The sequence below is a fragment of the Phalangium opilio genome, unplaced genomic scaffold (genome assembly GCF_054372755.1).
Source record: "Phalangium opilio isolate 3A_F unplaced genomic scaffold, DU_Popi_V2 ptg000352l_1, whole genome shotgun sequence".
NCBI classification, from domain to species: Eukaryota; Metazoa; Arthropoda; class Arachnida; order Opiliones; family Phalangiidae; genus Phalangium; species Phalangium opilio.
In genome coordinates, this window is record NW_028324228.1 from 6,127,816 (window position 1) to 6,154,902 (window position 27,087).

Sequence of the window (27,087 nt, forward strand, 5' to 3'; positions counted from 1 at the left end):
TCAGCTGTTATTCAAAAGGTTTGTGGTTCGAGCCCATCCGGGAGCGGTGTTTTGAAGTCTCGGATGTGACGTAAAAAGTCAAAGTTTTTCCACAATACCTGACGAACATTTAATCGTTGGGCTTCCGTTGCGCAATGGTTAACGCCGTCGGCTGTTAACCGAAAGGTTGGTGGTTCGAGCCCATCCTGGAGCGGTGTTGTGAGGTCTTAGATGTAACGTAAAATTCAGAGTTTTTTAAAAATAACTGACGAACATTTAATTTTTGGGCTTCCGTGGCGCAATGGTTAGCGCGTTCGGCTGTTAACCGAAAGGTTGGTGGTTCGAGCCCATCCGGGAGCGGTAATGTGAGGTCTTAGATGTAACGTATAATTCAGAGTTTTTTAAAAATACCTGACGAACATTTAATCTTTGGGCTTCCGTGGCGCAATGGTTAGCGCGTTCGGCTGTTAACCGAAAGGTTGGTGGTTCGAGCCCACCCGGGAGCGGTGTTGAGAGCTCTCAAATGTAACGTAAAAAGCCAAAGTTTTTCCACAATACCTGACGACCGTTTATTTTTTGAGCTTCCGTGGCGCAATGGTTAGCGCGTTCGGCTGTTAACCGAAAGGTTGGTGGTTCGAGCCCATCCGGGAGCGGTGTTGTGAGGTCTCAGATGTGACGTAAAAAGTCAAAGTTTTTCCACAATACCTGACGACCATTTCATTTCTGAGCTTCCGTGGCGCAATGGTTAGCGCGTTCGGCTGTTAACCGAAAGGTTGGTGGTTCGAGCCCATCCGTGAGCGGTGTTGTGAGGTCTCAGATGTGACGTAAAAAGTCAAAGTTTTTCCACAATACCTGACGACCATTTCATTTCTGAGCTTCCGTGGCGCAATGGTTAGCGCGTTCGTCTGTTAACCGAAAGGTTGGTGGTTCGAGCCCATCCGTGAGCGGTGTTGTGAGGTCTCAGATGTGACGTAAAAAGTCAAAGTTTTTCCACAATACCTGACGAACATTTAATCGTTGGGCTTCCGTTGCGCAATGGTTAACGCCGTCGGCTGTTAACCGAAAGGTTGGTGGTTCGAGCCCATCCTGGAGCGGTGTTGTGAGGTCTTAGATGTAACGTAAAATTCAGAGTTTTTTAAAAATAACTGACGAACATTTAATTTTTGGGCTTCCGTGGCGCAATGGTTAGCGCGTTCGGCTGTTAACCGAAAGGTTGGTGGTTCGAGCCCATCCGGGAGCGGTAATGTGAGGTCTTAGATGTAACGTAAAATTCAGAGTTTTTTAAAAATACCTGACGAACATTTAATCTTTGGGCTTCCGTGGCGCAATGGTTAGTGCGTTCGGCTGTTAACCGAAAGGTTGGTGGTTCGAGCCCACCCGGGAGCGGTGTTGTGAGCTCTCACATGTAACGTAAAAAGCCAAAGTGTTTCCACAATACCCGACGACCATTTAATTTTTGGGCTTCCGTGGCGCAATGGTTAGCGCGTTCGGCTGTTAACCGAAAGGTTGGTGGTTCGAGCCCATCCGTGAGCGGTGTTGTGAGGTCTCAGATGTGACGTAAAAAGTCAAAGTTTTTCCACAATACCTGACGAACATTTAATTTTTGGGCTTCCGTGGCGCAATGGTTAGCGCGTTCGGCTGTTAACCGAAAGGTTGGTGGTTCGAGCCCACCCGGGAGCGGTGTTGTGAGATCTCACATGTAACGTAAAATTCAGAGTTTTTTTAAAAATATCTGACGAACATTTAATTTTTGGGCTTCCGTGGCGCAATGGTTAGCGCGTTCAGCTGTTATTCAAAAGGTTTGTGGTTCGAGCCCATCCGGGAGCGGTGTTTTGAAGTCTCGGATGTGACGTAAAAAGTCAGAGTTTTTCCACAATACCTGACGACCATTTCATTTCTGAGCTTCCTTGGCTCGAAGGTTAGCGCGTTCGGATGTTAACCAAAAGGTTGGTGGTTCGAGCCCACCCGGCTGCCGTGTTGTGACGTCTCAAATGTAACGTAAAAAGCCAAAGTTTTTCCACAATACCTGACGACCGTTTAATTTTTGAGCTTCCGTGGCGCAATGGTTAGCGCGTTCGTCTGTTAACCGAAAGGTTGGTGGTTCGAGCCCACCCGGGAGCGATGTTGTGAGGTCTCAGATGTGACGTAAAAAGTCAAAGTTTTTCCACAATACCTGACGACCATTTCATTTCTGAGCTTCCGTGGCGCAATGGTTAGCGCGTTCGGCTGTTAACCGAAAGGTTGGTGGTTCGAGCCCATCCGGGAGCGGTGTTGTGAGGTCTCAGATGTGACGTAAAAAGTCAAAGTTTTTCCACAATACCTGACGACCATTTCATTTCTGAGCTTCCGTGGCGCAATGGTTAGCGCGTTCGTCTGTTAACCGAAAGGTTGGTGGTTCGAGCCCATCCGTGAGCGGTGTTGTGAGGTCTCAGATGTGACGTAAAAAGTCAAAGTTTTTCCACAATACCTGACGAACATTTAATCGTTGGGCTTCCGTTGCGCAATGGTTAACGCCGTCGGCTGTTAACCGAAAGGTTGGTGGTTCGAGCCCATCCTGGAGCGGTGTTGTGAGGTCTTAGATGTAACGTAAAATTCAGAGTTTTTTAAAAATAACTGACGAACATTTAATTTTTGGGCTTCCGTGGCGCAATGGTTAGCGCGTTCGGCTGTTAACCGAAAGGTTGGTGGTTCGAGCCCATCCGGGAGCGGTAATGTGAGGTCTTAGATGTAACGTATAATTCAGAGTTTTTTAAAAATACCTGACGAACATTTAATCTTTGGGCTTCCGTGGCGCAATGGTTAGCGCGTTCGGCTGTTAACCGAAAGGTTGGTGGTTCGAGCCCACCCGGGAGCGGTGTTGAGAGCTCTCAAATGTAACGTAAAAAGCCAAAGTTTTTCCACAATACCTGACGACCGTTTATTTTTTGAGCTTCCGTGGCGCAATGGTTAGCGCGTTCGGCTGTTAACCGAAAGGTTGGTGGTTCGAGCCCATCCGGGAGCGGTGTTGTGAGGTCTCAGATGTGACGTAAAAAGTCAAAGTTTTTCCACAATACCTGACGACCATTTCATTTCTGAGCTTCCGTGGCGCAATGGTTAGCGCGTTCGGCTGTTAACCGAAAGGTTGGTGGTTCGAGCCCATCCGTGAGCGGTGTTGTGAGGTCTCAGGTGTGACGTAAAAAGTCAAAGTTTTTCCACAATACCTGACGACCATTTCATTTCTGAGCTTCCGTGGCGCAATGGTTAGCGCGTTCGTCTGTTAACCGAAAGGTTGGTGGTTCGAGCCCATCCGTGAGCGGTGTTGTGAGGTCTCAGATGTGACGTAAAAAGTCAAAGTTTTTCCACAATACCTGACGAACATTTAATCGTTGGGCTTCCGTTGCGCAATGGTTAACGCCGTCGGCTGTTAACCGAAAGGTTGGTGGTTCGAGCCCATCCTGGAGCGGTGTTGTGAGGTCTTAGATGTAACGTAAAATTCAGAGTTTTTTAAAAATAACTGACGAACATTTAATTTTTGGGCTTCCGTGGCGCAATGGTTAGCGCGTTCGGCTGTTAACCGAAAGGTTGGTGGTTCGAGCCCATCCGGGAGCGGTAATGTGAGGTCTTAGGTGTAACGTATAATTCAGAGTTTTTTAAAAATACCTGACGAACATTTAATCTTTGGGCTTCCGTGGCGCAATGGTTAGCGCGTTCGGCTGTTAACCGAAAGGTTGGTGGTTCGAGCCCACCCGGGAGCGGTGTTGAGAGCTCTCAAATGTAACGTAAAAGCCAAAGTTTTTCCACAATACCTGACGACCGTTTATTTTTTGAGCTTCCGTGGCGCAATGGTTAGCGCGTTCGGCTGTTAACCGAAAGGTTGGTGGTTCGAGCCCACCCGGGAGCGGTGTTGTGAGATCTCAAACGTAATGTCAAATGCCAAAGTTTTTCCACAATACCTGACGAACATTTAATCTTTGGGCTTCCGTGGCGCAATGGTTAGCGTGTTCGGCAGTTAACTGAAAGGTTGGTGGTTCGAGACCATCCGGGAGCGGTGTTGTGAGGTCTCAGATGTGACGTAAAAAGTCAAAGTTTTTCCACAATACCTGACGACCATTTAATTTTTGAGCTTCCGTGGCGCAATGGTTAGCGCGTTCGGCTGTTAACCGAAAGGTTGGTGGTTCGAGCCCATCCGGGAGCGATGTTGTGAGGTCTCAGATGTGACGTAAAAAGTCAAAGTTTTTCCACAATACCTGACGACCATTTCATTTCTGAGCTTCCGTGGCGCAATGGTTAGCGCGTTCGGCTGTTAACCGAAAGGTTGGTGGTTCGAGCCCATCCGTGAGCGGTGTTGTGAGGTCTCAGATGTGACGTAAAAAGTCAAAGTTTTTCCACAATACCTGACGAACATTTAATTTTTGGGCTTCCGTGGCGCAATGGTTAGCGCGTTCGGCTGTTAACCGAAAGGTTGGCGGTTCAAGCCCACCCGGGAGCGGTGTTGTGAAATCTCACATGTAACGTAAAAATCCAAAGTTTTTCCACAATACCTGACGAACATTTAATCGTTGGGCTTCCGTTGCGCAAAGGTTAACGCCGTCGGCTGTTAACCGAAAGGTTGGTGGTTCGAGCCCATCCGGGAGCGGTGTTGTGAGGTCTTAGATGTAACGTAAAATTCAGAGTTTTTTAAAAATAACTGACGAACATTTAATTTTTGGGCTTCCGTGGCGCAATGGTTAGCGCGTTCGGCTGTTAACCGAAAGGTTGGTGGTTCGAGCCCATCCGGGAGCGGTAATGTGAGGTCTTAGGTGTAACGTATAATTCAGAGTTTTTTAAAAATACCTGACGAACATTTAATCTTTGGGCTTCCGTGGCGCAATGGTTAGCGCGTTCGGCTGTTAACCGAAAGGTTGGTGGTTCGAGCCCACCCGGGAGCGGTGTTGAGAGCTCTCAAATGTAACGTAAAAGCCAAAGTTTTTCCACAATACCTGACGACCGTTTATTTTTTGAGCTTCCGTGGCGCAATGGTTAGCGCGTTCGGCTGTTAACCGAAAGGTTGGTGGTTCGAGCCCACCCGGGAGCGGTGTTGTGAGATCTCAAACGTAATGTCAAATGCCAAAGTTTTTCCACAATACCTGACGAACATTTAATCTTTGGGCTTCCGTGGCGCAATGGTTAGCGTGTTCGGCAGTTAACTGAAAGGTTGGTGGTTCGAGACCATCCGGGAGCGGTGTTGTGAGGTCTCAGATGTGACGTAAAAAGTCAAAGTTTTTCCACAATACCTGACGACCATTTAATTTTTGAGCTTCCGTGGCGCAATGGTTAGCGCGTTCGGCTGTTAACCGAAAGGTTGGTGGTTCGAGCCCATCCGGGAGCGATGTTGTGAGTTCTCAGATGTGACGTAAAAAGTCAAAGTTTTTCCACAATACCTGACGACCATTTCATTTCTGAGCTTCCGTGGCGCAATGGTTAGCGCGTTCGGCTGTTAACCGAAAGGTTGGTGGTTCGAGCCCATCCGTGAGCGGTGTTGTGAGGTCTCAGATGTGACGTAAAAAGTCAAAGTTTTTCCACAATACCTGACGAACATTTAATTTTTGGGCTTCCGTGGCGCAATGGTTAGCGCGTTCGGCTGTTAACCGAAAGGTTGGCGGTTCAAGCCCACCCGGGAGCGGTGTTGTGAAATCTCACATGTAACGTAAAAATCCAAAGTTTTTCCACAATACCTGACGAACATTTAATCGTTGGGCTTCCGTTGCGCAAAGGTTAACGCCGTCGGCTGTTAACCGAAAGGTTGGTGGTTCGAGCCCATCCGGGAGCGGTGTTGTGAGGTCTTAGATGTAACGTAAAATTCAGAGTTTTTTAAAAATAACTGACGAACATTTAATTTTTGGGCTTCCGTGGCGCAATGGTTAGAGCGTTCAGCTGTTATTCAAAAGGTTTGTGGTTCGAGCCCATCCGGGATCGGTTTTTTGAAGTCTCGGATGTGACGTAAAAAGTCAGAGTTTTTCCACAATACCTGACGAACATTTAATCGTTGGGCTTCCGTTGCGCAATGGTTAACGCCGTCGGCTGTTAACCGAAAGGTTGGTGGTTCGAGCCCATCCGGGAGCGGTGTTGTGAGGTCTTAGATGTAACGTAAAATTCAGAGTTTTTTAAAAATAACTGACGAACATTTAATTTTTGGGCTTCCGTGGCGCAATGGTTAGCGCGTTCGGCTGTTAACCGAAAGGTTGGTGGTTCGAGCCCATCCGGGAGCGGTAATGTGAGGTCTTAGATGTAACGTAAAATTCAGAGTTTTTTAAAAATACCTGACGAACATTTAATCTTTGGGCTTCCGTGGCGCAATGGTTAGCGCGTTCGGCTGATAACCGAAAGGTTGGTGGTTCGAGCCCACCCGGGAGCGGTGTTGAGAGCTCTCACATGTAACGTAAAAAGCCAAAGTGTTTCCACAATAGCCGACGACCATTTAATTTTTGGGCTTCCGTGGCGCAATGGTTAGCGCGTTCGGCTGTTAACCGAAAGGTTGGTGGTTCGAGCCCATCCGTGAGCGGTGTTGTGAGGTCTCAGATGTGACGTAAAAAGTCAAAGTTTTTCCACAATACCTGACGAACATTTAATTTTTGGGCTTCCGTGAAGCAATGGTTAGCGCGTTCGGCTGTTAACCGAAAGGTTGGTGGTTCGAGCCCACCCGGGAGCGGTGTTGTGAAATCACACATGTAACCTAAAAATCCAAAGTTTTTCCACAATACCTGACGAACATTTAATCTTTGGGCTTCCGTTGCGCAATGGTTAACGCCGTCGGCTGTTAACCGAAAGGTTGGTGGTTCGAGCCCATCCGGGAGCTGTGTTGTGAGGTCTTAGATGTAACGTAAAATTCAGATTTTTTTAAAAATAACTGACGAACATTTAATTTTTGGGCTTCCGTGGCGCAATGGTTAGAGCGTTCAGCTGTTATTCAAAAGGTTTGTGGTTCGAGCCCATCCAGGAGCAGTGTTGTGAAGTCTCAGATGTGACCTAAAAAGTCAAAGTTTTTCCACAATACCTGACGAACATTTAATCTTTGGGCTTCCGTTGCACAATGGTTAACGCCGTCGGCTCTTAACCGAAAGGTTGGTGGTTCGAGCCCATCCGGGAGCGGTGTTGTGAGGCCTTAGATGTAACGTAAAATTCAGAGTTTTTTAAAAATAACTGACGAACATTTAATTTTTGGTCTTCCGTGGCGCAATGGTTAGAGCGTTCAGCTGTTATTCAAAAGGTTTGTGGTTCGAGCCCATCCAGGAGCAGTGTTGTGAAGGTTCAGATGTGACCTAAAAAGTCAAAGTTTTTCCACAATACCTGACGAACATTTAATCTTTGGGCTTCCGTTGCACAATGGTTAACGCCGTCGGCTCTTAACCGAAAGGTTGGTGGTTCGAGCCCATCCGGGAGCGGTGTTGTGAGGCCTTAGATGTAACGTAAAATTCAGAGTTTTTTAAAAATAACTGACGAACATTTAATTTTTGGTCTTCCGTGGCGCAATGGTTAGAGCGTTCAGCTGTTATTCAAAAGGTTTGTGGTTCGAGCCCATCCGGGAGCGGTAATGTGAGGTCTTAGATGTAACGTAAAATTCAGAGTTTTTTAAAAATTCCTGACGAACATTTAATCTTTGGGCTTCCGTGGCGCAATGGTTAGCGCGTTCGGCTGTTAAAAGAAAGGTTTGTGGTTCGAGCCCACCCGGGAGCGGTGTTGTGAGCTCTCACATGTAACGTAAAAAGCCAAAGTGTTTCCACAATAGCCGACGACCATTTAATTTTTGGGCTTCCGTGGCGCAATGGTTAGCGCGTTCGGCTGTTAACCGAAAGGTTGGTGGTTCGAGCCCATCCGTGAGCGGTGTTGTGAGGTCTCAGATGTGACGTAAAAAGTCAAAGTTTTTCCACAATACCTGACGAACATTTAATTTTTGGGCTTCCGTGAAGCAATGGTTAGCGCGTTCGGCTGTTAACCGAAAGGTTGGTGGTTCGAGCCCACCCGGGAGCGGTGTTGTGAAATCTCACATGTAACCTAAAAATCCAAAGTTTTTCCACAATACCTGACGAACATTTAATCTTTGGGCTTCCGTTGCGCAATGGTTAACGCCGTCGGCTGTTAACCGAAAGGTTGGTGGTTCGAGCCCATCCGGGAGCTGTGTTGTGAGGTCTTAGATGTAACGTAAAATTCAGATTTTTTTAAAAATAACTGACGAACATTTAATTTTTGGGCTTCCGTGGCGCAATGGTTAGAGCGTTCAGCTGTTATTCAAAAGGTTTGTGGTTCGAGCCCATCCAGGAGCAGTGTTGTGAAGTCTCAGATGTGACCTAAAAAGTCAAAGTTTTTCCACAATACCTGACGAACATTTAATCTTTGGGCTTCCGTTGCACAATGGTTAACGCCGTCGGCTCTTAACCGAAAGGTTGGTGGTTCGAGCCCATCCGGGAGCGGTGTTGTGAGGCCTTAGATGTAACGTAAAATTCAGAGTTTTTTAAAAATAACTGACGAACATTTAATTTTTGGTCTTCCGTGGCGCAATGGTTAGAGCGTTCAGCTGTTATTCAAAAGGTTTGTGGTTCGAGCCCATCCAGGAGCAGTGTTGTGAAGTCTCAGATGTGACCTAAAAAGTCAAAGTTTTTCCACAATACCTGACGAACATTTAATCTTTGGGCTTCCGTTGCACAATGGTTAACGCCGTCGGCTCTTAACCGAAAGGTTGGTGGTTCGAGCCCATCCGGGAGCGGTGTTGTGAGGCCTTAGATGTAACGTAAAATTCAGAGTTTTTTAAAAATAACTGACGAACATTTAATTTTTGGTCTTCCGTGGCGCAATGGTTAGAGCGTTCAGCTGTTATTCAAAAGGTTTGTGGTTCGAGCCCATCCGGGAGCGGTAATGTGAGGTCTTAGATGTAACGTAAAATTCAGAGTTTTTTAAAAATTCCTGACGAACATTTAATCTTTGGGCTTCCGTGGCGCAATGGTTAGCGCGTTCGGCTGTTAAAAGAAAGGTTTGTGGTTCGAGCCCACCCGGGAGCGGTGTTGTGAGCTCTCACATGTAACGTAAAAAGCCAAAGTGTTTCCACAATAGCCGACGACCATTTAATTTTTGGGCTTCCGTGGCGCAATGGTTAGCGCGTTCGGCTGTTAACCGAAAGGTTAGTGGTTCGAGACCATCCGTGAGCGGTGTTGTGAGATCTCAGATGTGACGTAAAAAGTCAAAGTTTTTCCACAATACCTGACGAACATTTAATTTTTGGGCTTCCGTGAAGCAATGGTTAACGCCGTCGGCTGTTAACCGAAAGGTTGGTGGTTCGAGCCCATCCGGGAGCTGTGTTGTGAGGTCTTAGATGTAACGTAAAATTCAGAGTTTTTTAAAAATAACTGACGAACATTTAATTTTTGGGCTTCCGTGGCGCAAAGGTTAGAGCGTTCAGCTGTTATTCAAAAGGTTTGTGGTTCGAGCCCATCCGGGAGCGGTGTTGTGAAATCTCAGATGTGACGTAAAAAGTCAAAGTTTTTCCACAATACCTGACGAACATTTAATCTTTGGGCTTCCGTTGCACAAAGGTTAACGCCGTCGGCTGTTAACCGAAAGGTTGGTGGTTCGAGCTCATCCGGGAGCGGTGTTGTGAGCTCTCACATGTAACGTAAAAAGCCAAAGTGTTTCCACAATAGCCGACGACCATTTAATTTTTGGGCTTCCGTGGCGCAATGGTTAGCGCGTTCGGCTGTTAACCGAAAGGTTAGTGGTTCGAGCCCATCCGTGAGCGGTGTTGTGAGATCTCAGATGTGACGTAAAAATCCAAAGTTTTTCCACAATACCTGACGAACATTTAATCTCTGGGCTTCCGTTGCACAATGGTTAACGCCGTCGGCTGTTAACCGAAAGGTTGGTGGTTCGAGCCCATCCGGGAGCGGTGTTGTGAGGTCTTAGATGTAACGTAAAATTCAGAGTTTTTTAAAAATAACTGACGAACATTTAATTTTTGGGCTTCCGTGGCGCAATGGTTAGATTGTTCAGCTGTTATTCAAAAGGTTTGTGGTTCGAGCCCATCCGGGAGCGGTGTTGTGAAGTCTCAGATGTGACGTAAAAAGTCAAAGTTTTTCCACAATACCTGACGAACATTTAATCTTTGGGCTTCCGTGGCGCAATGGTTAGCGCGTTCGGCTGTTAACCGAAAGGTTTTTGGTTCGAGCCCACCCGGGAGCGGTGTTGTGTGCTCTCACATGTAACGTAAAAAGCCAAAGTGTTTCCACAATAGCCGACGACCATTTAATTTTTGGGCTTCCGTGGCGCAATGGTTAGCGCGTTCGGCTGTTAACCGAAAGGTTAGTGGTTCGAGCCCATCCGTGAGCGGTGTTGTGAGGTCTTAGATGTAACGTAAAATTCAGAGTTTTTTAAAAATAACTGACGAACATTTAATTTTTGGGCTTCCGTGGCGCAATGGTTAGAGCGTTCAGCTGTTATTCAAAAGGTTTGTGGTTCGAGCCCATCCGGGATCGGTTTTTTGAAGTCTCGGATGTGACGTAAAAAGTCAGAGTTTTTCCACAATACCTGACGACCATTTCATTTCTGAGCTTCCTTGGCTCGAAGGTTAGCGCGTTCGGATGTTAACCAAAAGGTTGGTGGTTCGAGCCCACCCGGGAGCGGTGTTGTGAGATCTCAAACGTAATGTCAAATGCCAAAGTTTTTCCACAATACCTGACGAACATTTAATCTTTGGGCTTCCGTGGTGCAATGGTTAGCGCGTTCGGCAGTTAACTGAAAGGTTGGTGGTTCGAGACCATCCGGGAGCGGTGTTGTGAGGTCTCAGATGTGACGTAAAAAGTCAAAGTTTTTCCACAATACCTGACGACCATTTAATTTTTGAGCTTCCGTGGCGCAATGGTTAGCGCGTTCGGCTGTTAACCGAAAGGTTGGTGGTTCGAGCCCATCCGGGAGCGGTGTTGTGAGGTCTCAGATGTGACGTAAAAAGTCAAAGTTTTTCCACAATACCTGACGACCATTTCATTTCTGAGCTTCCGTGGCGCAATGGTTAGCGCGTTCGTCTGTTAACCGCAAGGTTGGTGGTTCGAGCCCATCCGTGAGCGGTGTTGTGAAATCTCACATGTAACGTAAAAATCCAAAGTTTTTCCACAATACCTGACGAACATTTAATCGTTGGGCTTCCGTTGCGCAATGGTTAACGCCGTCGGCTGTTAACCGAAAGGTTGGTGGTTCGAGCCCATCCGGGAGCGGTGTTGTGTGGTCTTAGATGTAACGTAAAATTCAGAGTTTTTTAAAAATAACTGACGAACATTTAATTTTTGGGCTTCCGTGGCGCAATGGTTAGCGCGTTCGGCTGTTAACCGAAAGGTTGGTGGTTCGAGCCCATCCGGGAGCGGTAATGTGAGGTCTTAGATGTAACGTAAAATTCAGAGTTTTTTAAAAATACCTGACGAACATTTAATCTTTGGGCTTCCGTGGCGCAATGGTTAGCGCGTTCGGCTGTTAACCGAAAGGTTGGTGGTTCGAGCCCACCCGGGAGCGGTGTTGAGAGCTCTCACATGTAACGTAAAAAGCCAAAGTGTTTCCACAATAGCCGACGACCATTTAATTTTTGTACTTCCGTGGCGCAATGGTTAGCGCGTTCGGCTGTTAACCGAAAGGTTGGTGGTTCGAGCCCATCCGTGAGCGGTGTTGTGAGGTCTCAGATGTGACGTAAAAAGTCAAAGTTTTTCCACAATACCTGACGAACATTTAATTTTTGGGCTTCCGTGAAGCAATGGTTAGCGCGTTCGGCTGTTAACCGAAAGGTTGGTGGTTCGAGCCCACCCGGGAGCGGTGTTGTGAAATCTCACATGTAACCTAAAAATCCAAAGTTTTTCCACAATACCTGACGAACATTTAATCTTTGGGCTTCCGTTGCGCAATGGTTAACGCCGTCGGCTGTTAACCGAAAGGTTGGTGGTTCGAGCCCATCCGGGAGCTGTGTTGTGAGGTCTTAGATGTAACGTAAAATTCAGATTTTTTTTAAAAATAACTGACGAACATTTAATTTTTGGGCTTCCGTGGCGCAATGGTTAGAGCGTTCAGCTGTTATTCAAAAGGTTTGTGGTTCGAGCCCATCCAGGAGCAGTGTTGTGAAGTCTCAGATGTGACCTAAAAAGTCAAAGTTTTTCCACAATACCTGACGAACATTTAATCTTTGGGCTTCCGTTGCACAATGGTTAACGCCGTCGGCTCTTAACCGAAAGGTTGGTGGTTCGAGCCCATCCGGGAGCGGTGTTGTGAGGCCTTAGATGTAACGTAAAATTCAGAGTTTTTTAAAAATAACTGACGAACATTTAATTTTTGGTCTTCCGTGGCGCAATGGTTAGAGCGTTCAGCTGTTATTCAAAAGGTTTGTGGTTCGAGCCCATCCAGGAGCAGTGTTGTGAAGTCTCAGATGTGACCTAAAAAGTCAAAGTTTTTCCACAATACCTGACGAACATTTAATCTTTGGGCTTCCGTGGCGCAATGGTTAGCGCGTTCGGCTGTTAACCGAAAGGTTTTTGGTTCGAGCCCACCCGGGAGCGGTGTTGTGTGCTCTCACATGTAACGTAAAAAGCCAAAGTGTTTCCACAATAGCCGACGACCATTTAATTTTTGGGCTTCCGTGGCGCAATGGTTAGCGCGTTCGGCTGTTAACCGAAAGGTTGGTGGTTCGAGCCCATCCGGGAGCGGTGTTGTGAGGTCTCAGATGTGACGTAAAAAGTCAAAGTTTTTCCACAATACCTGACGACCATTTCATTTCTGAGCTTCCGTGGCGCAATGGTTAGCGCGTTCGTCTGTTAACCGAAAGGTTGGTGGTTCGAGCCCATCCGTGAGCGGTGTTGTGAAATCTCACATGTAACGTAAAAATCCAAAGTTTTTCCACAATACCTGACGAACATTTAATCGTTGGGCTTCCGTTGCGCAATGGTTAACGCCGTCGGCTGTTAACCGAAAGGTTGGTGGTTCGAGCCCATCCGGGAGCGGTGTTGTGTGGTCTTAGATGTAACGTAAAATTCAGAGTTTTTTAAAAATAACTGACGAACATTTAATTTTTGGGCTTCCGTGGCGCAATGGTTAGCGCGTTCGGCTGTTAACCGAAAGGTTGGTGGTTCGAGCCCATCCGGGAGCGGTAATGTGAGGTCTTAGATGTAACGTAAAATTCAGAGTTTTTTAAAAATAACTGACGAACATTTAATTTTTGGGCTTCCGTGGCGCAATGGTTAGCGCGTTCGGCTGTTAACCGAAAGGTTAGTGGTTCGAGCCCATCCGTGAGCGGTGTTGTGAGATCTCAGATGTGACGTAAAAAGTCAAAGTTTTTCCACAATACCTGACGAACATTTAATTTTTGGGCTTCCGTGAAGCAATGGTTAACGCCGTCGGCTGTTAACCGAAAGGTTGGTGGTTCGAGCCCATCCGGGAGCTGTGTTGTGATGTCTTAGATGTAACGTAAAATTCAGAGTTTTTTAAAAATAACTGACGAACATTTAATTTTTGGGCTTCCGTGGCGCAATGGTTAGATTGTTCAGCTGTTATTCAAAAGGTTTGTGGTTCGAGCCCATCCGGGAGCGGTGTTGTGAAGTCTCAGATGTGACGTAAAAAGTCAAAGTTTTTCCACAATACCTGACGAACATTTAATCTTTGGGCTTCCGTGGCGCAATGGTTAGCGCGTTCGGCTGTTAACCGAAAGGTTTTTGGTTCGAGCCCACCCGGGAGCGGTGTTGTGTGCTCTCACATGTAACGTAAAAAGCCAAAGTGTTTCCACAATAGCCGACGACCATTTAATTTTTGGGCTTCCGTGGCGCAATGGTTAGCGCGTTCGGCTGTTAACCGAAGGTTAGTGGTTCGAGCCCATCCGTGAGCGGTGTTGTGAGATCTCAGATGTGACGTAAAAAGTCAAAGTTTTTCCACAATACCTGACGAACATTTAATTTTTGGGCTTCCGTGAAGCAATGGTTAACGCCGTCGGCTGTTAACCGAAAGGTTGGTGGTTCGAGCCCATCCGGGAGCTGTGTTGTGAGGTCTTAGATGTAACGTAAAATTCAGAGTTTTTTAAAAATAACTGACGAACATTTAATTTTTGGGCTTCCGTGGCGCAATGGTTAGCGCGTTCGGCTGTTAACCGAAAGGTTGGTGGTTCGAGCCCATCCGGGAGCGGTGTTGTGAGGTCTTAGATGTAACGTAAAATTCAGAGTTCTTTAAAAATAACTGACGAACATTTAATTTTTGGGCTTCCGTGGCGCAAAGGTTAGAGCGTTCAGCTGTTATTCAAAAGGTTTGTGGTTCGAGCCCATCCGGGAGCGGTGTTGTGAAGTCTCAGATGTGACGTAAAAAGTCAAAGTTTTTCCACAATACCTGACGAACATTTAATCTTTGGGCTTCCGTTGCACAATGGTTAACGCCGTCGGCTGTTAACCGAAAGGTTGGTGGTTCGAGCCCATCCGGGAGCGGTGTTGTGAGGTCTTAGATGTAACGTAAAATTCAGAGTTTTTTAAAAATAACTGACGAACATTTAATTTTTGGGCTTCCGTGGCGCAATGGTTAGAGCGTTCAGCTGTTATTCAAAAGGTTTGTGGTTCGAGCCCATCCGGGAGCGGTGTTGTGAAGTCTCAGATGTGACGTAAAAAGTCAAAGTTTTTCCACAATACCTGACGAACATTTAATCTTTGGGCTTCCGTTGCACAATGGTTAACGCCGTCGGCTGTTAACCGAAAGGTTGGTGGTTCGAGCCCATCCGGGAGCGGTGTTGTGAGGTCTTAGATGTAACGTAAAATTCAGAGTTTTTTAAAAATAACTGACGAACATTTAATTTTTGGTCTTCCGTGGCGCAATGGTTAGAGCGTTCAGATGTTATTCAAAAGGTTTGTGGTTCGAGCCCATCCGGGAGCGGTGTTGTGAAGTCTCAGATGTGACGTAAAAAGTCAAAGTTTTTCCACAATACCTGACGAACATTTAATCTATAGACTTCCGTGGCGCAATGGTTAGCGCGTTCGGCTGTTAACCGAAAGGTTGGTGGTTCGAGCCCACCCGGGAGCGGTGTTGTGAGATCTCACATGTAACGTAAAAATCCAAAGTTTTTCCACAATACCTGACGAACATTTAATCTTTGGGCTTCCGTTGCGCAATGGTTAACGCCGTCGGCTGTTAACCGAAAGGTTGGTGGTTCGAGCCCATCCGGGAGCGGTGTTGTGAGGTCTTAGATGTAACGTAAAATTCAGAGTTTTTTAAAAATAACTGACGAACATTTAATTTTTGGGCTTCCGTGGCGCAATGTTTAGAGCGTTCAGCTGTTATTCAAAAGGTTTGTGGTTCGAGCCCACCCGGGAGCGGTGTTGTGAGATCTCACATGTAACGTAAAAATCCAAAGTTTTTCCACAATACCTGACGAACATTTAATCTTTGGGCTTCCGTTGCGCAATGGTTAACGCCGTCGGCTGTTTACCGAAAGGTTGGTGGTTCGAGCCCATCCGGGAGCGGTGTTGTGAGGTCTTAGATGTAACGTAAAATTCAGAGTTTTTTAAAAATAACTGACGAATATTTAATTTTTGGGCTTCCGTGGCGCAATGTTTAGAGCGTTCAGCTGTTATTCAAAAGGTTTGTGGTTCGAGCCCATCCGGGAGCGGTGTTGTGAAGTCTCAGATGTGACGTAAAAAGTCAAAGTTTTTCCACAATACCTGACGAACATTTAATCTTTGGGCTTCCGTGGCGCAATGGTTAGCGCGGTCGGCTGTTAACCGAAAGGTTGGTGGTTCGAGCCCACCCGGGAGCGGTGTTGTGAGATCTCACATGTAACGTAAAAATCCAAAGTTTTTCCACAATACCTGACGAACATTTAATCTTTGGGCTTCCGTTGCGCAATGGTTAACGCCGTCGGCTGTTAACCGAAAGGTTGGTGGTTCGAGCCCATCCGGGAGCAGTGTTGTGAGATCTCAGATGTGACGTAAAAAGTCAAAGTTTTTCCACAATACCTGACGAACATTTAATTTTTGGGCTTCCGTGAAGCAATGGTTAACGCCGTCGGCTGTTAACCGAAAGGTTGGTGGTTCGAGCCCATCCGGGAGCTGTGTTGTGAGGTCTTAGATGTAACGTAAAATTCAGAGTTTTTTAAAAATAACTGACGAACATTTAATTTTTGGGCTTCCGTGGCGCAATGGTTAGAGCGTTCAGCTTTTATTCAAAAGGTTTGTGGTTCGAGCCCATCCGGGAGCGGTGTTGTGAAGTCTCAGATGTGACGTAAAAAGTCAAAGTTTTTCCACAATACCTGACGAACATTTAATCTTTGGGCTTCCGTTGCACAATGGTTAACGCCGTCGGCTGTTAACCGAAAGGTTGGTGGTTCGAGCCCATCCGGGAGCGGTGTTGTGAGGTCTTAGATGTAACGTAAAATTCAGCGTTTTTCAAAAATAACTGACGAACATTTAATTTTTGGGCTTCCGTGGCGCAATGGTTAGAGCGTTCAGCTGTTATTCAAAAGGTTTGTGGTTCGAGCCCATCCGGGAGCGGTGTTGTGAAGTCTCAGATGTGACGTAAAAAGTCAAAGTTTTTCCACAATACCTGACGAACATTTAAACTTTGGACTTCCGTGGCGCAATGGTTAGCGCGTTCGGCTGTTAACCGAAAGGTTGGTGGTTCGAGCCCACCCGGGAGCGGTGTTGTGAGATCTCACATGTAACGTAAAAATCCAAAGTTTTTCCACAATACCTGACGAACATTTAATCTTTGGGCTTCCGTTGCGCAATGGTTAACGCCGTCGGCTGTTAACCGAAAGGTTGGTGGTTCGAGCCCATCCGGGAGCTGTGTTGTGAGGTCTTAGATGTAAAGTAAAATTCAGAGTTTTTTAAAAATAACTGACGAACATTTAATTTTTGGTCTTCCGTGGCGCAATGGTTAGAGCGTTCAGATGTTATTCAAAAGGTTTGTGGTTCGAGCCCATCCGGGAGCGGTGTTGTGAAGTCTCAGATGTGACGTAAAAAGTCAAAGTTTTTCCACAATACCTGACGAACATTCAATCTTTGGGCTTCCGTGGCGCAATGGTTAGCGCGTTCGGCTGTTAACCGAAAGGTTGGTGGTTCGAGCCCACCCGGGAGCGGTGTTGTGAGATCTCACATGTAACGTAAAAATCCAAAGTTTTTCCACAATACCTGACGAACATTTAATCTTTGGGCTTCCGTTGCGCAATGGTTAACGCCGTCGGCTGTTAACCGAAAGGTTGGTGGTTCGAGCCCATCCGGGAGCGGTGTTGTGAGATCTCAGATGTGACGTAAAAAGTCAAAGTTTTTCCACAATACCTGACGAACATTTAATTTTTGGGCTTCCGTGAAGCAATGGTTAACTCCGTCGGCTGTTAACCGAAAGGTTGGTGGTTCGAGCCCATCCGGGAGCTGTGTTGTGAGGTCTTAGATGTAACGTAAAATTCAGAGTTTTTTAAAAATAACTGACGAACATTTAATTTTTGGGCTTCCGTGGCGCAATGGTTAGAGCGTTCAGCTGTTATTCAAAAGGTTTGTGGTTCGAGCCCATCCGGGAGCGGTGTTGTGAAGTCTCAGATGTGACGTAAAAAGTCAAAGTTTTTCCACAATACCTGACGAACATTTAATCTTTGGGCTTCCGTTGCACAATGGTTAACGCCGTCGGCTGTTAACCGAAAGGTTGGTGGTTCGAGCCCATCCGGGAGCGGTGTTGTGAGGTCTTAGATGTAACGTAAAATTCAGCGTTTTTCAAAAATAACTGACGAACATTTAATTTTTGGGCTTCCGTGGCGCAATGGTTAGAGCGTTCAGCTGTTATTCAAAAGGTTTGTGGTTCGAGCCCATCCGGGAGCGGTGTTGTGAAGTCTCAGATGTGACGTAAAAAGTCAAAGTTTTTCCACAATACCTGACGAACATTTAATCTTTGGGCTTCCGTGGCGCAATGGTTAGCGCGTTCGGCTGTTAACCGAAAGGTTGGTGGTTCGAGCCCACCCGGGAGCGGTGTTGTGAGATCTCACATGTAACGTAAAAATCCAAAGTTTTTCCACAATACCTGACGAACATTTAATCTTTGGACTTCCGTTGCGCAATGGTTAACGCCGTCGGCTGTTAACCGAAAGGTTGGTGGTTCGAGCCCATCCGGGAGCTGTGTTGTGAGGTCTTAGATGTAACGTAAAATTCAGAGTTTTTTAAAAATAACTGACGAACATTTAATTTTTGGTCTTCCGTGGCGCAATGGTTAGAGCGTTCAGATGTTATTCAAAAGGTTTGTGGTTCGAGCCCATCCGGGAGCGGTGTTGTGAAGTCTCAGATGTGACGTAAAAAGTCAAAGTTTTTCCACAATACCTGACGAACATTCAATCTTTGGGCTTCCGTGGCGCAATGGTTAGCGCGTTCGGCTGTTAACCGAAAGGTTGGTGGTTCGAGCCCACCCGGGAGCGGTGTTGTGAGATCTCACATGTAACGTAAAAATCCAAAGTTTTTCCACAATACCTGACGAACATTTAATCTTTGGGCTTCCGTTGCGCAATGGTTAACGCCGTCGGCTGTTAACCGAAAGGTTTGTGGTTCGAGCCCATCCGGGAGCGGTAATGTGAGGTCTTAGATGTAACGTAAAATTCAGAGTTTTTTAAAAATTCCTGACGAACATTTAATCTTTGGGCTTCCGTGGCGCAATGGTTAGCGCGTTCGGCTGTTAACCGAAAGGTTGGTGGTTCGAGCCCACCCGGGAGCGGTGTTGTGAGCTCTCACGTGTAACGTAAAAAGCCAAAGTGTTTCTATAATAGCCGACGACCAATTAATTTTTGGGCTTCCGTGGCGCAATGGTTAGAGCGTTCAGCTGTTATTCAAAAGGTTTGTGGTTCGAGCCCATCCGGGAGCGGTGTTGTGAAGTCTCAGATGTGACGTAAAAAGTCAAAGTTTTTCCACAATACCTGACGAACATTTAATCTTTGTTCTTCCGTTGCACAATGGTTAACGCCGTCGGCTGTTAACCGAAAGGTTGGTGGTTCGAGCCCATCCGGGAGCGGTGTTGTGAGGTCTTAGATGTAACGTAAAATTCAGCGTTTTTCAAAAATAACTGACGAACATTTAATTTTTGGGCTTCCGTGGCGCAATGGTTAGAGCGTTCAGCTGTTATTCAAAAGGTTTGTGGTTCGAGCCCATCCGGGAGCGGTGTTGTGAAGTCTCAGATGTGACGTAAAAAGTCAAAGTTTTTCCACAATACCTGACGAACATTTAATCTTTGGACTTCCGTGGCGCAATGGTTAGCGCGTTCGGCTGTTAACCGAAAGGTTGGTGGTTCGAGCCCACCCGGGAGCGGTGTTGTGAGATCTCACATGTAACGTAAAAATCCAAAGTTTTTCCACAATACCTGACGAACATTTAATCTTTGGGCTTCCGTTGCGCAATGGTTAACGCCGTCGGCTGTTAACCGAAAGGTTGGTGGTTCGAGCCCATCCGGGAGCAGTGTTGTGAGATCTCAGATGTGACGTAAAAAGTCAAAGTTTTTCCACAATACCTGACGAACATTTAATTTTTGGGCTTCCGTGAAGCAATGGTTAACGCCGTCGGCTGTTAACCGAAAGGTTGGTGGTTCGAGCCCATCCGGGAGCTGTGTTGTGAGGTCTTAGATGTAACGTAAAATTCAGAGTTTTTTAAAAATAACTGACGAACATTTAATTTTTGGGCTTCCGTGGCGCAATGGTTAGAGCGTTCAGCTTTTATTCAAAAGGTTTGTGGTTCGAGCCCATCCGGGAGCGGTGTTGTGAAGTCTCAGATGTGACGTAAAAAGTCAAAGTTTTTCCACAATACCTGACGAACATTTAATCTTTGGGCTTCCGTTGCACAATGGTTAACGCCGTCGGCTGTTAACCGAAAGGTTGGTGGTTCGAGCCCATCCGGGAGCGGTGTTGTGAGGTCTTAGATGTAACGTAAAATTCAGCGTTTTTCAAAAATAACTGACGAACATTTAATTTTTGGGCTTCCGTGGCGCAATGGTTAGAGCGTTCAGCTGTTATTCAAAAGGTTTGTGGTTCGAGCCCATCCGGGAGCGGTGTTGTGAAGTCTCAGATGTGACGTAAAAAGTCAAAGTTTTTCCACAATACCTGACGAACATTTAAACTTTGGACTTCCGTGGCGCAATGGTTAGCGCGTTCGGCTGTTAACCGAAAGGTTGGTGGTTCGAGCCCACCCGGGAGCGGTGTTGTGAGATCTCACATGTAACGTAAAAATCCAAAGTTTTTCCACAATACCTGACGAACATTTAATCTTTGGGCTTCCGTTGCGCAATGGTTAACGCCGTCGGCTGTTAACCGAAAGGTTGGTGGTTCGAGCCCATCCGGGAGCTGTGTTGTGAGGTCTTAGATGTAACGTAAAATTCAGAGTTTTTTAAAAATAACTGACGAACATTTAATTTTTGGTCTTCCGTGGCGCAATGGTTAGAGCGTTCAGATGTTATTCAAAAGGTTTGTGGTTCGAGCCCATCCGGGAGCGGTGTTGTGAAGTCTCAGATGTGACGTAAAAAGTCAAAGTTTTTCCACAATACCTGACGAACATTCAATCTTTGGGCTTCCGTGGCGCAATGGTTAGCGCGTTCGGCTGTTAACCGAAAGGTTGGTGGTTCGAGCCCACCCGGGAGCGGTGTTGTGAGATCTCACATGTAACGTAAAAATCCAAAGTTTTTCCACAATACCTGACGAACATTTAATCTTTGGGCTTCCGTTGCGCAATGGTTAACGCCGTCGGCTGTTAACCGAAAGGTTGGTGGTTCGAGCCCATCCGGGAGCGGTGTTGTGAGATCTCAGATGTGACGTAAAAAGTCAAAGTTTTTCCACAATACCTGACGAACATTTAATTTTTGGGCTTCCGTGAAGCAATGGTTAACTCCGTCGGCTGTTAACCGAAAGGTTGGTGGTTCGAGCCCATCCGGGAGCTGTGTTGTGAGGTCTTAGATGTAACGTAAAATTCAGAGTTTTTTAAAAATAACTGACGAACATTTAATTTTTGGGCTTCCGTGGCGCAATGGTTAGAGCGTTCAGCTGTTATTCAAAAGGTTTGTGGTTCGAGCCCATCCGGGAGCGGTGTTGTGAAGTCTCAGATGTGACGTAAAAAGTCAAAGTTTTTCCACAATACCTGACGAACATTTAATCTTTGGGCTTCCGTTGCACAATTTTTAACGCCGTCGGCTGTTAACCGAAAGGTTGGTGGTTCGAGCCCATCCGGGAGCGGTGTTGTGAGGTCTTAGATGTAACGTAAAATTCAGCGTTTTTCAAAAATAACTGACGAACATTTAATTTTTGGGCTTCCGTGGCGCAATGGTTAGAGCGTTCAGCTGTTATTCAAAAGGTTTGTGGTTCGAGCCCATCCGGGAGCGGTGTTGTGAAGTCTCAGATGTGACGTAAAAAGTCAAAGTTTTTCCACAATACCTGACGAACATTTAATCTTTGGGCTTCCGTGGCGCAATGGTTAGCGCGTTCGGCTGTTAACCGAAAGGTTGGTGGTTCGAGCCCACCCGGGAGCGGTGTTGTGAGATCTCACATGTAACGTAAAAATCCAAAGTTTTTCCACAATACCTGACGAACATTTAATCTTTGGACTTCCGTTGCGCAATGGTTAACGCCGTCGGCTGTTAACCGAAAGGTTGGTGGTTCGAGCCCATCCGGGAGCTGTGTTGTGAGGTCTTAGATGTAACGTAAAATTCAGAGTTTTTTAAAAATAACTGACGAACATTTAATTTTTGGTCTTCCGTGGCGCAATGGTTAGAGCGTTCAGATGTTATTCAAAAGGTTTGTGGTTCGAGCCCATCCGGGAGCGGTGTTGTGAAGTCTCAGATGTGACGTAAAAAGTCAAAGTTTTTCCACAATACCTGACGAACATTCAATCTTTGGGCTTCCGTGGCGCAATGGTTAGCGCGTTCGGCTGTTAACCGAAAGGTTGGTGGTTCGAGCCCACCCGGGAGCGGTGTTGTGAGATCTCACATGTAACGTAAAAATCCAAAGTTTTTCCACAATACCTGACGAACATTTAATCTTTGGGCTTCCGTTGCGCAATGGTTAACGCCGTCGGCTGTTAACCGAAAGGTTTGTGGTTCGAGCCCATCCGGGAGCGGTAATGTGAGGTCTTAGATGTAACGTAAAATTCAGAGTTTTTTAAAAATTCCTGACGAACATTTAATCTTTGGGCTTCCGTGGCGCAATGGTTAGCGCGTTCGGCTGTTAACCGAAAGGTTGGTGGTTCGAGCCCACCCGGGAGCGGTGTTGTGAGCTCTCACGTGTAACGTAAAAAGCCAAAGTGTTTCTATAATAGCCGACGACCAATTAATTTTTGGGCTTCCGTGGCGCAATGGTTAGAGCGTTCAGCTGTTATTCAAAAGGTTTGTGGTTCGAGCCCATCCGGGAGCGGTGTTGTGAAGTCTCAGATGTGACGTAAAAAGTCAAAGTTTTTCCACAATACCTGACGAACATTTAATCTTTGTTCTTCCGTTGCACAATGGTTAACGCCGTCGGCTGTTAACCGAAAGGTTGGTGGTTCGAGCCCATCCGGGAGCGGTGTTGTGAGGTCTTAGATGTAACGTAAAATTCAGCGTTTTTCAAAAATAACTGACGAACATTTAATTTTTGGGCTTCCGTGGCGCAATGGTTAGAGCGTTCAGCTGTTATTCAAAAGGTTTGTGGTTCGAGCCCATCCGGGAGCGGTGTTGTGAAGTCTCAGATGTGACGTAAAAAGTCAAAGTTTTTCCACAATACCTGACGAACATTTAATCTTTGGACTTCCGTGGCGCAATGGTTAGCGCGTTCGGCTGTTAACCGAAAGGTTGGTGGTTCGAGCCCACCCGGGAGCGGTGTTGTGAGATCTCACATGTAACGTAAAAATCCAAAGTTTTTCCACAATACCTGACGAACATTTAATCTTTGGGCTTCCGTTGCGCAATGGTTAACGCCGTCGGCTGTTAACCGAAAGGTTGGTGGTTCGAGCCCACCCGGGAGCGGTGTTGTGAGATCTCACATGTAACGTAAAAATCCAAAGTTTTTCCACAATACCTGACGAACATTTAATCTTTGGGCTTCCGTGGCGCAATGGTTAGCGCGTTCGGCTGTTAACCGAAAGGTTGGTGGTTCGAGCCCACCCGGGAGCGGTGTTGTGAAGTCTCAGATGTGACGTAAAAAGTCAAAGTTTTTCCACAATACCTGACGAACATTTAATCTTTGGGCTTCCGTTGCACAATGGTTAACGCCGTCGGCTGTTAACCGAAAGGTTGGTGGTTCGAGCCCATCCGGGAGCGGTGTTGTGAGGTCTTAGATGTAACGTAAAATTCAGCGTTTTTCAAAAATAACTGACGAACATTTAATTTTTGGGCTTCCGTGGCGCAATGGTTAGAGCGTTCAGCTGTTATTCAAAAGGTTTGTGGTTCGAGCCCATCCGGGAGCGGTGTTGTGAAGTCTCAGATGTGACGTAAAAAGTCAAAGTTTTTCCACAATACCTGACGAACATTTAATCTTTGGGCTTCCGTGGCGCAATGGTTAGCGCGTTCGGCTGTTAACCGAAAGGTTGGTGGTTCGAGCCCACCCGGGAGCGGTGTTGTGAGATCTCACATGTAACGTAAAAATCCAAAGTTTTTCCACAATACCTGACGAACATTTAATCTTTGGACTTCCGTTGCGCAATGGTTAACGCCATCGGCTGTTAACCGAAAGGTTGGTGGTTCGAGCCCATCCGGGAGCGGTGTTGTGAGGTCTTAGATGTAACGTAAAATTCAGAGTTTTTTAAAAATAACTGACGAACATTTAATTTTTGGGCTTCCGTGGCGCAATGTTTAGAGCGTTCAGCTGTTATTCAAAAGGTTTGTGGTTCGAGCCCATCCGGGAGCGGTAATGTGAGGTCTTAGATGTAACGTAAAATTCAGAGTTTTTTAAAAATTCCTGACGAACATTTAATCTTTGGGCTTCCGTGGCGCAATGGTTAGCGCGTTCGGCTGTTAACCGAAAGGTTGGTGGTTCGAGCCCACCCGGGAGCGGTGTTGTGAGCTCTCACGTGTAACGTAAAAAGCCAAAGTTCTTCTATAATAGCCGACGACCATTTAATTTTTGGGCTTCCGTGGCGCAATGGTTAGCGCGTTCGGCTGTTAACCGAAAGGTTGGTGGTTCGAGCCCATCCGTGAGCGGTGTTGTGAGGTCTCAGATGTGACGTAAAAAGTCAAAGTTTTTCCACAATACCTGACGAACATTTAATTTTTGGGCTTCCGTGAAGCAATGGTTAACGCCGTCGGCTGTTAACCGAAAGGTTGGTGGTTCGAGCCCATCCGGGAGCTGTGTTGTGAGGTCTTAGATGTAGTGTAAAATTCAGAGTTTTTTAAAAATAACTGACGAACATTTAATTTTTGGGCTTCCGTGGCGCAATGGTTAGCGCGTTCGGCTGTTAACCGAAAGGTTGGTGGTTCGAGCCCATCCGTGAGCGGTGTTGTGAGGTCTCAGATGTGACGTAAAAAGTCAAAGTTTTTCCACAATACCTGACGAACATTTAATTTTTGGGCTTCCGTGAAGCAATGGTTAACGCCGTCGGCTGTTAACCGAAAGGTTGGTGGTTCGAGCCCATCCGGGAGCTGTGTTGTGAGGTCTTAGATGTAGTGTAAAATTCAGAGTTTTTTAAAAATAACTGACGAACATTTAATTTTTGGGCTTCCGTGGCGCAATGGTTAGCGCGTTCGGCTGTTAACCGAAAGGTTGGTGGTTCGAGCCCATCCGTGAGCGGTGTTGTGAGGTCTCAGATGTGACGTAAAAAGTCAAAGTTTTTCCACAATACCTGACGAACATTTAATTTTTGGGCTTCCGTGAAGCAATGGTTAACGCCGTCGGCTGTTAACCGAAAGGTTGGTGGTTCGAGCCCATCCGGGAGCTGTGTTGTGAGGTCTTAGATGTAACGTAAAATTCAGAGTTTTTTAAAAATAACTGACGAACATTTAATTTTTGGGCTTCCGTGGCGCAATGGTTAGAGCGTTCAGCTGTTATTCAAAAGGTTTGTGGTTCGAGCCCATCCGGGAGCGGTGTTGTGAAGTCTCAGATGTGACGTAAAAAGTCAAAGTTTTTCCACAATACCTGACGAACATTTAATCTTTGGGCTTCCGTTGCACAATGGTTAACGCCGTCGGCTGTTAACCGAAAGGTTGGTGGTTCGAGCCTATCCGGGAGCGGTGTTGTGAGGTCTTAGATGTAACGTAAAATTCAGCGTTTTTCAAAAATAACTGACGAACATTTAATTTTTGGGCTTCCGTGGCGCAATGGTTAGAGCGTTCAGCTGTTATTCAAAAGGTTTGTGGTTCGAGCCCATCCGGGAGCGGTGTTGTGAAGTCTCAGATGTGACGTAAAAAGTCAAAGTTTTTCCACAATACCTGACGAACATTTAATCTTTGGGCTTCCGTTGCACAATGGTTAACGCCGTCGGCTGTTAACCGAAAGGTTGGTGGTTCGAGCCCATCCGGGAGCGGTGTTGTGAGGTCTTAGATGTAACGTAAAATTCAGCGTTTTTCAAAAATAACTGACGAACATTTAATTTTTGGGCTTCCGTGGCGCAATGGTTAGAGCGTTCAGCTGTTATTCAAAAGGTTTGTGGTTCGAGCCCATCCGGGAGCGGTGTTGTGAAGTCTCAGATGTGACGTAAAAAGTCAAAGTTTTTCCACAATACCTGACGAACATTTAATCTTTGGGCTTCCGTGGCGCAATGGTTAGCGCGTTCGGCTGTTAACCGAAAGGTTGGTGGTTCGAGCCCACCCGGGAGCGGTGTTGTGAGATCTCACATGTAACGTAAAAATCCAAAGTTTTTCCACAATACCTGACGAACATTTAATCTTTGGACTTCCGTTGCGCAATGGTTAACGCCGTCGGCTGTTAACCGAAAGGTTGGTGGTTCGAGCCCATCCGGGAGCGGTGTTGTGAGGTCTTAGATGTAACGTAAAATTCAGAGTTTTTTAAAAATAACTGACGAACATTTAATCTTTGGGCTTCCGTGGCGCAATGGTTAGCGCGTTCGGCTGTTAACCGAAAGGTTGGTGGTTCGAGCCCACCCGGGAGCGGTGTTGTGAGCTCTCACGTGTAACGTAAAAAGCCAAAGTTCTTCTATAATAGCCGACGACCATTTAATTTTTGGGCTTCCGTGGCGCAATGGTTAGCGCGTTCGGCTGTTAACCGAAAGGTTGGTGGTTCGAGCCCATCCGTGAGCGGTGTTGTGAGGTCTCAGATGTGACGTAAAAAGTCAAAGTTTTTCCACAATACCTGACGAACATTTAATCTTTGGGCTTCCGTTGCACAATGGTTAACGCCGTCGGCTGTTAACCGAAAGGTTGGTGGTTCGAGCCTATCCGGGAGCGGTGTTGTGAGGTCTTAGATGTAACGTAAAATTCAGCGTTTTTCAAAAATAACTGACGAACATTTAATTTTTGGGCTTCCGTGGCGCAATGGTTAGAGCGTTCAGCTGTTATTCAAAAGGTTTGTGGTTCGAGCCCATCCGGGAGCGGTGTTGTGAAGTCTCAGATGTGACGTAAAAAGTCAAAGTTTTTCCACAATACCTGACGAACATTTAATCTTTGGGCTTCCGTTGCACAATGGTTAACGCCGTCGGCTGTTAACCGAAAGGTTGGTGGTTCGAGCCCATCCGGGAGCGGTGTTGTGAGGTCTTAGATGTAACGTAAAATTCAGCGTTTTTCAAAAATAACTGACGAACATTTAATTTTTGGGCTTCCGTGGCGCAATGGTTAGAGCGTTCAGCTGTTATTCAAAAGGTTTGTGGTTCGAGCCCATCCGGGAGCGGTGTTGTGAAGTCTCAGATGTGACGTAAAAAGTCAAAGTTTTTCCACAATACCTGACGAACATTTAATCTTTGGGCTTCCGTGGCGCAATGGTTAGCGCGTTCGGCTGTTAACCGAAAGGTTGGTGGTTCGAGCCCACCCGGGAGCGGTGTTGTGAGATCTCACATGTAACGTAAAAATCCAAAGTTTTTCCACAATACCTGACGAACATTTAATCTTTGGACTTCCGTTGCGCAATGGTTAACGCCGTCGGCTGTTAACCGAAAGGTTGGTGGTTCGAGCCCATCCGGGAGCGGTGTTGTGAGGTCTTAGATGTAACGTAAAATTCAGAGTTTTTTAAAAATAACTGACGAA

General features: G+C 46.4%; 23 non-coding genes across 23 annotated transcripts; all 23 read left to right on the top strand.

The window, feature by feature from the left end:
* The first annotated feature begins 412 nt into the window (after positions 1-412).
* Positions 413-485, top strand: TRNAN-GUU (transfer RNA asparagine (anticodon GUU)). The gene has a single exon. It is a non-coding gene; the product is annotated as a tRNA-Asn (tRNA).
* Positions 486-1,586: 1,101 nt separating this feature from the next.
* On the top strand, positions 1,587-1,659 carry TRNAN-GUU (transfer RNA asparagine (anticodon GUU)). The gene has a single exon. It is a non-coding gene; the product is annotated as a tRNA-Asn (tRNA).
* Positions 1,660-2,760: 1,101 nt separating this feature from the next.
* TRNAN-GUU (transfer RNA asparagine (anticodon GUU)) lies at positions 2,761-2,833 on the top strand. The gene has a single exon. It is a non-coding gene; the product is annotated as a tRNA-Asn (tRNA).
* An 807-nt stretch (positions 2,834-3,640) lies between these two features.
* On the top strand, positions 3,641-3,713 carry TRNAN-GUU (transfer RNA asparagine (anticodon GUU)). Its single transcript has one exon. It is a non-coding gene; the product is annotated as a tRNA-Asn (tRNA).
* Positions 3,714-3,786: 73 nt separating this feature from the next.
* TRNAN-GUU (transfer RNA asparagine (anticodon GUU)) lies at positions 3,787-3,859 on the top strand. Its single transcript has one exon. It is a non-coding gene; the product is annotated as a tRNA-Asn (tRNA).
* Positions 3,860-4,813: 954 nt separating this feature from the next.
* Positions 4,814-4,886, top strand: TRNAN-GUU (transfer RNA asparagine (anticodon GUU)). The gene has a single exon. It is a non-coding gene; the product is annotated as a tRNA-Asn (tRNA).
* Positions 4,887-4,959: 73 nt separating this feature from the next.
* On the top strand, positions 4,960-5,032 carry TRNAN-GUU (transfer RNA asparagine (anticodon GUU)). The gene has a single exon. It is a non-coding gene; the product is annotated as a tRNA-Asn (tRNA).
* Positions 5,033-6,279: 1,247 nt separating this feature from the next.
* On the top strand, positions 6,280-6,352 carry TRNAI-GAU (transfer RNA isoleucine (anticodon GAU)). Its single transcript has one exon. It is a non-coding gene; the product is annotated as a tRNA-Ile (tRNA).
* A 5,059-nt stretch (positions 6,353-11,411) lies between these two features.
* TRNAN-GUU (transfer RNA asparagine (anticodon GUU)) lies at positions 11,412-11,484 on the top strand. The gene has a single exon. It is a non-coding gene; the product is annotated as a tRNA-Asn (tRNA).
* A 5,499-nt stretch (positions 11,485-16,983) lies between these two features.
* Positions 16,984-17,056, top strand: TRNAN-GUU (transfer RNA asparagine (anticodon GUU)). Its single transcript has one exon. It is a non-coding gene; the product is annotated as a tRNA-Asn (tRNA).
* Positions 17,057-17,863: 807 nt separating this feature from the next.
* Positions 17,864-17,936, top strand: TRNAN-GUU (transfer RNA asparagine (anticodon GUU)). Its single transcript has one exon. It is a non-coding gene; the product is annotated as a tRNA-Asn (tRNA).
* A 367-nt stretch (positions 17,937-18,303) lies between these two features.
* Positions 18,304-18,376, top strand: TRNAN-GUU (transfer RNA asparagine (anticodon GUU)). The gene has a single exon. It is a non-coding gene; the product is annotated as a tRNA-Asn (tRNA).
* Positions 18,377-18,596: 220 nt separating this feature from the next.
* On the top strand, positions 18,597-18,669 carry TRNAN-GUU (transfer RNA asparagine (anticodon GUU)). The gene has a single exon. It is a non-coding gene; the product is annotated as a tRNA-Asn (tRNA).
* A 1,834-nt stretch (positions 18,670-20,503) lies between these two features.
* Positions 20,504-20,576, top strand: TRNAN-GUU (transfer RNA asparagine (anticodon GUU)). The gene has a single exon. It is a non-coding gene; the product is annotated as a tRNA-Asn (tRNA).
* Positions 20,577-21,383: 807 nt separating this feature from the next.
* TRNAN-GUU (transfer RNA asparagine (anticodon GUU)) lies at positions 21,384-21,456 on the top strand. Its single transcript has one exon. It is a non-coding gene; the product is annotated as a tRNA-Asn (tRNA).
* A 367-nt stretch (positions 21,457-21,823) lies between these two features.
* On the top strand, positions 21,824-21,896 carry TRNAN-GUU (transfer RNA asparagine (anticodon GUU)). Its single transcript has one exon. It is a non-coding gene; the product is annotated as a tRNA-Asn (tRNA).
* Positions 21,897-22,116: 220 nt separating this feature from the next.
* On the top strand, positions 22,117-22,189 carry TRNAN-GUU (transfer RNA asparagine (anticodon GUU)). Its single transcript has one exon. It is a non-coding gene; the product is annotated as a tRNA-Asn (tRNA).
* Positions 22,190-22,997: 808 nt separating this feature from the next.
* Positions 22,998-23,070, top strand: TRNAN-GUU (transfer RNA asparagine (anticodon GUU)). Its single transcript has one exon. It is a non-coding gene; the product is annotated as a tRNA-Asn (tRNA).
* Positions 23,071-23,437: 367 nt separating this feature from the next.
* On the top strand, positions 23,438-23,510 carry TRNAN-GUU (transfer RNA asparagine (anticodon GUU)). The gene has a single exon. It is a non-coding gene; the product is annotated as a tRNA-Asn (tRNA).
* Positions 23,511-23,876: 366 nt separating this feature from the next.
* TRNAN-GUU (transfer RNA asparagine (anticodon GUU)) lies at positions 23,877-23,949 on the top strand. The gene has a single exon. It is a non-coding gene; the product is annotated as a tRNA-Asn (tRNA).
* Positions 23,950-25,635: 1,686 nt separating this feature from the next.
* TRNAN-GUU (transfer RNA asparagine (anticodon GUU)) lies at positions 25,636-25,708 on the top strand. Its single transcript has one exon. It is a non-coding gene; the product is annotated as a tRNA-Asn (tRNA).
* Positions 25,709-25,928: 220 nt separating this feature from the next.
* Positions 25,929-26,001, top strand: TRNAN-GUU (transfer RNA asparagine (anticodon GUU)). The gene has a single exon. It is a non-coding gene; the product is annotated as a tRNA-Asn (tRNA).
* Positions 26,002-26,808: 807 nt separating this feature from the next.
* On the top strand, positions 26,809-26,881 carry TRNAN-GUU (transfer RNA asparagine (anticodon GUU)). Its single transcript has one exon. It is a non-coding gene; the product is annotated as a tRNA-Asn (tRNA).
* The last annotated feature ends 206 nt before the right edge of the window (positions 26,882-27,087 follow it).